This window comes from Equus asinus, chromosome 4 (assembly GCF_041296235.1).
Source record: "Equus asinus isolate D_3611 breed Donkey chromosome 4, EquAss-T2T_v2, whole genome shotgun sequence".
In the NCBI taxonomy this organism is placed as follows: domain Eukaryota; kingdom Metazoa; phylum Chordata; class Mammalia; order Perissodactyla; family Equidae; genus Equus; species Equus asinus.
In genome coordinates this window covers 23,691,088-23,697,506 of record NC_091793.1, presented here as the reverse complement: position 1 = coordinate 23,697,506, position 6,419 = coordinate 23,691,088, and positions in this window count along the sequence as shown.

Sequence of the window (6,419 nt, the reverse complement as noted above, 5' to 3'; positions counted from 1 at the left end):
CTGCATTAATGGGACAAGGCATGAGTCTCTGAGCCTCAGTTCCCTCATCTGGACAAAGGGGAATACTACTAAACGAGGATTAAATGAAAAAACCGTCACAGCACCTCTCATAGTCGGCTCCCTCCTGCTCCCCGACTGAAGTGCCTTTTCCTTCTCCCAGCCCCCGCCCCTTGCTGTCTGCCCCAGCCCCAGCCACCTGGATGAATGCACCTCCAACTCCAACTGGAAGTGTCCATCACCCACCCCCGAATCCTGCCTGTCCTCATTCCATGCTCACCTGCTGAGCCACCAGCCCCCCACCCAGTCAGTGACCCAGGCTGGCTGGTCCCCCTCCGGCACCCAGCACGGTCCTGGCACACAGTCGGTGCTCAGTAAACATTTCTAGATGGATGGATGGGTAATAATTTGCAGTCTTTCCCTTTGCTCCGTTCCCTCTGCCTTGACCTTTGTCATCTCCTGCCAGGTGTCGCTGTCCCTGTGAGCTCCGTCCATTTCCTCTCCCATCCTACAGACAGGGTGGCCTGCCTATGTCACGTCCCCCCTCCGCCCCCGGCTCCTCAGGGCCCTCTCCGTTCTAGTCATGCTCCCCACGCAGCAGACAAGGCGCTGAGCCGCCACCCTTCTTCAGTCTTCCCAAACACCCAAGCCGCCAGCAGCTCTTCGAGTCCACATGGCTGCTGAGGCTGTTCCCTCTGCCTGGAATCTTCTTCCTTATCTCCAGTGCAGTGGGCCTGGCATCCTCCACTCGACCCCCAGATGCAGTTCAGGCCCAACTCTATGAAACCTTTCCAGATACCTCCACCTCCACCGCCCCAGTTTGCAAAGCTATTCTGGCACCAGCGGGGCTTCAGTGCCATTATGAAGATACGTGAGACTCTCCTGGTGAGCCTGAGCCCCTGGGTGTGACAGGAGTGACAGCTATCACCAGTCCCAGCAAAGGCATGGCCCAGAGAAGGCACTTAGTACATTTTTGATAATGAATCAATGAAGGAAGGAATTAAAACAGATGGGAGCTTGTCCCTCCCTTGCTCAACAACTTTCATTGGCTCCCCAGCTCTCCTCTATAGAGGCCAGCCACCCGGCCCTCAAGTCTTCAAGTCCTGTATGAAGTGGCTCTGATCCCCCTCCCAGCCTTGTCTCAAACGGCACCCCTCCCCCTTTCCCAACAGTCCCCACCTCCAAGCCTCCAAGCGTCAGCTTATGCAGTTCCGCCTCCCTGTCTACCTTCCTCACTCACCTCCATTTGTGCCTATGAGATCCCTGACCGTCCGTGGAGACCTCAGAGACCTGGGGCACCTGACCCCAGGGGCCAACTACCCCCGCATTCCCCCATCCCACAGCAAAAGACAGTGAGCAGGGGCTCTGACCAGGAGGACCTGGGTCCAGGGTGAATCCTGCCAATGTCTACTGTGGGCACGTGGCTTCACCTCTTGGAGTAAAATGGAGAATAACACCTGCCACATAGGACTATGGGAGGTTGGAGATGTCATTGTCTAAAGCATCAGGCACACAGGATGTGTGTAATAAAGGGCAGCTCTTCCCAGCCCTGGCGGGAGCCTTCCCACCCAGAGAGGAGGCTCAGGGAGCAGACCCAGCGTGCCCCGCACCCTGTAGCCCCACCTCTCCCTCTCACTCTCTCCCTCACCCCCGACAGCGCCTGCAGCCAGCGACTGATGCTGATGCTGCCGTGGACAGAATGACAATGAGGCCAGGACCTAAGCGAGCCCATCTGGGAACCTGAGGCTGAAGCAGGGGCTCAGAAGGAAGATGGGGCTGGAAGGGGCAGGCAGCCCCGAGGCAGGGGCAGCAGACGGGCAGTGGCTGGGGTAGGAGTTCTGGATGAAGATGGGGTAGGGGCTGGAGAGGGCAGAGCAGGGCAGGGCAGGGGCTGGCGAAACACAGGGTGGGGGCTGGACCAGGCTGGCGCAGGAACCATAAAGGCTGGAGCAGGGGTTGGGGTCACAAGGGAGGTGGGGCTGGTGCAGGGATCAGGACAAAATCCACACCACAGCGGGGCAGGAAAAGAGACTGTGAGAGAGGTAGGGGTCGTCCCAGGCTAGAGAAGAGAGGGACACATTCTGAGAAGGAGTCAGAGAGAAAGAAGGAATCCAAGAGGGGAGAGTGAGCCAGGAGAGGAGAGCCAGGAGCCACTGCCACTTCAGTCCTAGGGGCAGCCCCACCTGTGCCAACCTCCTCCTTTGGCAGGTGTGGGGGAGAGGGTGCCGGGACTCACGCAGGCCCAGGTGAAGGGGAGGGGAGTGGCCAGGGCCAGCCTGTCTCCAGACCCAGAGGAGGCCAGAGGGAGGAGTGGGAAGGGAGTAAGAAGGGGCCGACACAGACCTCTGGGGCTAACAACCCAGGGAGACCACCGCCATCCCCTTCAGCTTATTCAGGCCCACAGCCCAGCGGAGGGTCTGACTCCTGCCACTCGCCCCGCTCACCCCACCGCCCTGCCTTCGCTCAAGCCAGTGCCCCCATCAGGGATGCCTTTGCTTTCCCAAGCCAAACACTTCATCCTCGCAGCCTCAACTCACCCCTAGTCCGTGTCTTCCGGCCCTCAGCACCCAGTGACCTCCGACCTCCCTCCGCAGTGACCGTCCCTCCCTCACCCTCAGGGCTGGATGCTACTGGGGTCACATTCTGGTGGTGCAAGGGTACATGCTGGGTCCCCAGACATGCGCTTGGTCCTCACAAACTTCACGGGGAAGCTTCATAGCCTCATGGTTAAGCTCGTGAGCTTGGGACTCTGCTGGGCCAGGCTGGAGTCCCAGTAGCTTCATTCTCCTCTAGGAGGTGCTTCCCAAAGGCAGAGCTCCCCTCCTCCCGTCGCACTGGCCCACAGAGCAGGTGCCCCACAGTGGCTCCTGGGCTAAGCTGAGGTCCGTCCTGTTCCCAGGGGGCCCCTCGGCCCTGAGAGGAGTCGTTGCTGTCTCCAGGCCAAGCCTGAGCTGCCCATCGTGGGAGAAAGGCCCGTTGCTCATTCCCCTTGAGTCTCCGCAGCTCGGGCAATCAATCGGTCGCCATGGAAACCAGCCTCCAATCGGAGGCGGGCACTTCTTGGCTGAGCCAGCGCTGCCACCCACCCACTCAGGCCAGGCTGGGCAGGTCCCTCACCTAGGACTGCTCTGGGCGAGAGAAGCGGGGGCCTGGCATAATCTGGGAGCACCTGCCTGCATTCTCAAGACCCTGGGATCCCCAAAGAGAGCGTTTTCTTGGAGGAGGGGAGTGGCCACTCCAGCTGGCCTCCCAATTTTTACAAGGTTTATCCCCATATGTTACCACCCTCAGTGCTCGGGACAGACCTGAGAGGTGGCAATCATCAGCCCACTGTGCAGAAGGGAAAGCTGAGACCCAGCTGGAAAGCCGGTGGGAGCTGGGCACATACGCCCTCCCTGAGCCGTCACCTCCCACCCGCTCCTTCCTGGCTAGAGGGGTGGGAGCAGGAAAGGGCAGCAGAGGAGCTCTTGGCCCCACCACAGCCAGCACCCGCCTTCCCACTACTTCTGCACCTGACACTTCCAGTGCCAGGCCCACCAGGGACCATTAGCCAAGATCAATGGGTCTGCCCACCCACACCAGGCTGCAGCCTCCACCCGTGGTCCCCCATCCTCCCACAGTGCCAGCCAGATTGGACAGAGCCCAGACTCGGTCAGAGAGCCCCAAGTTCAACAGCTGGCTCCTTGCTGGTGAGCCTGAGCAAGTCAGGTAACCTCTCTGAGCCTCAGTGTCTCTGTCTGGAAAATGGGAATAATTACCACTGTCTTGTAGGGGAGTGATGGAGTCAAAGGAAGGGTGTGGAGACCTCGGCACAGGGCCTGGCATGTGGCTCGTCCTTGGTAAACAGAGAGAGGCCTCTCTCTATCCCCGTTGTCCCCTCACAGTGCCTAAAACCGTCCCTCGGAGCCAAGCTAAGGCTCCTTCAGGGCACCCTCGCTAGGAGGAGGCAGGGGCAAGTGCCACTGTTACTAACGCCAGCCCAGGAAAATGTAAATTGAGATGAGATTTAGAGCAACCTGCCCCTCGATGCAGTGAGGGAGAGGCAGGCCTCGAACCCAGGTCTGTCTGATTGAGGCCTGAGCCCTCTCTGCTGCAGCCAGACCCTGTCACCCTGTGCCACGCTGCCCAGCCCTCCACAGTGCTCAGCAGCGACCGAGGACCTGCTGTGTTTCTGGCACACCAGGCGCCCACCACCACATATAGCCCCATCGGCGCCCACGGGGCTATAGACGGGGAGTCAGGGGGCTGTTGAGATGTGCTGGGGGACCCGACCTGGTTCAGGCGATGGGGAGCCCTCCAGGAGGAAGGAAAAGGGTATTTTCGCTCCTCAGGATGGGGTCCTGGCACCACGCAGCTGGTCCTGCTGCCCGTAGTTGGAACTTTTGCCCTCTGCCTAGAAGTCCCCCATTACTGTATCCTGTCTGCTGGGACCCAAAGGATCCTGCACAGAGAACCATCCAGCCCAGCACCCAAGCCCAGCTCAGCAGGGGTCAACTGTCTCAGCCCCACCCAACCTGACTCCAGCTTCCTTCTCCTCCCTGCCAGCCCCGCTCCAAACCCAGCGTTCTCCCTCCGGTCACCTTTACTGAGCACCTCCTGTGCGCCAGACACTGCATGAGGCACATTTACAAATGTTAGCCCAGCCACCCTGCTGGGCTGTCTCCCTCTTGGAGATGAGGCAGTGGAGGCCCAGGGAGGTTAAGTGGATTTCTCTTGGTCACACAGCTGATAAACGCCAGGACCAGGATTTGAACTCAGGTCTGCGAGACCTCAGCGGCCACTGCATCGGGGCGACACCTGAAGGAGGACACTGGGACCTCCTCTACTGGACCTGTGTCCTCCCCCTGTCCCCTTCCTAATGGCTCCTGCAGACATGACGGGACAACTTGATTCCAGCTATGATCATCTTTCTGCTTCCTTCTTCCCTCCTCCAGAAAACAAATTGATTCATCAAATTACATCTTTAATCTGTCCTGGGAGGGGGAGGGATGAGCCCCCCCACCCCCCAGGAGGAAGCGGGGCTGATAATCAGCGCACCCTCCCGTGCTGTGCGCTGGGAACGGTTCCCTGGGCTCTACCCTCCCCTGATTAAACACTAATCGCCGCCATGCTCTCAAGTCGAGCACTTCAATTTCCCGAAATGAAAAATACATTTCAATCAGTTCCTCTCCCAAACCGTCCGTCCTGCAAGGAGCCGGGACCAGAACACAAGCCGCTCCTGAGCCTGCTTCTTGCACGCCTGTCTCCTCCACACACCCCACTGCCACCCCTGCCTTCCTGGGTTCCCCCGGGGCAGGGGACCCTGCGGGTGCTTGAAATGTCCAAGGAGCACCCAAGGGACTCCCATGACTGTGGGCTCAGGAAAGGGAGGTGGGGCCCCCAGCGCTGGGGCCAAGGCAGATGACAAGGGCACAAGGGCAGTCAGCCGCACGAGGGTTGCAGCTGCCGGCCCCCACTTCCCCCAGGTTGGTCTGGTCCTTAGATGCTTATCTCAATCCAGAAAATGGGCAGAAGGCTGGGCAGGGGGCCCAGCGAGAGAAGAGACTGGAGGGCAGATGACCTCCCCTCTCTGGATCTGCCCGAGGAGAGGGCTGAGGAGGGGCTCAGAGCCATGAGCTTCAAGGCCCCTTCGGTCTGTGCCTTGAGGCACGGATCTGGGGCCAGGACTCAGCAGCTGCGGATTCCCCAGCTCAGATCCTGGAGGTGCTGGCTTACCACGTCTGACAAGGGGTCCAGGGGTGGCATTTTTTAAAAAGCTCTACAATTGCAGCTCTAAGATGCTGCTAGGGTTTGGGAACTGCTAGACTAGTCCAGCCCCCTCAGTTGACAGGTGCGAATGTGGGCCCAGAGAGGGTGGCTGTGTAGCTCACGGTCACACAGCCCGCCAGAGAGTTAGGCCCAATGACCAAACAGCCCTTCCAGTTTAGACACTTCATGGAAAGGCAAAGAGAAAGAGTGAAGGGGGCTCAGGTGTGGCACCCACTGTCAGGAGAGGAAGGCTTGCTGAGTGGTCCAGAGCCAAGAACCCTCAAATTTCCACTTGGGAACTACATTCCCTCCCCAACTTTGGTTGTAGACCTTGAGCAAGTTACTCTGCCATCCCTGAATGTAAAAAAATGGGACTGAGGATTTGCATGCCGTCTCTCCAAAGTCCATTCTGGCTCCAGAATCCTCCAGCCAAGCGAGCTGGAATCATCATCCCCATAATCATCCCCCCATCATCATCCCAATCATCGTCATCCCCATCATCATCATCCCCATCATCATCATCCCCATCATCATCCCAATCATCATCATCTCCATCATCATCATCCCCATCATCATCCCAATCATCATCATCCCCATCATCATCCCAATCATCATCCCAATCATCATCATCCCCATCATCATCATCCCCATCATCATCCCAATCATCATCCCAA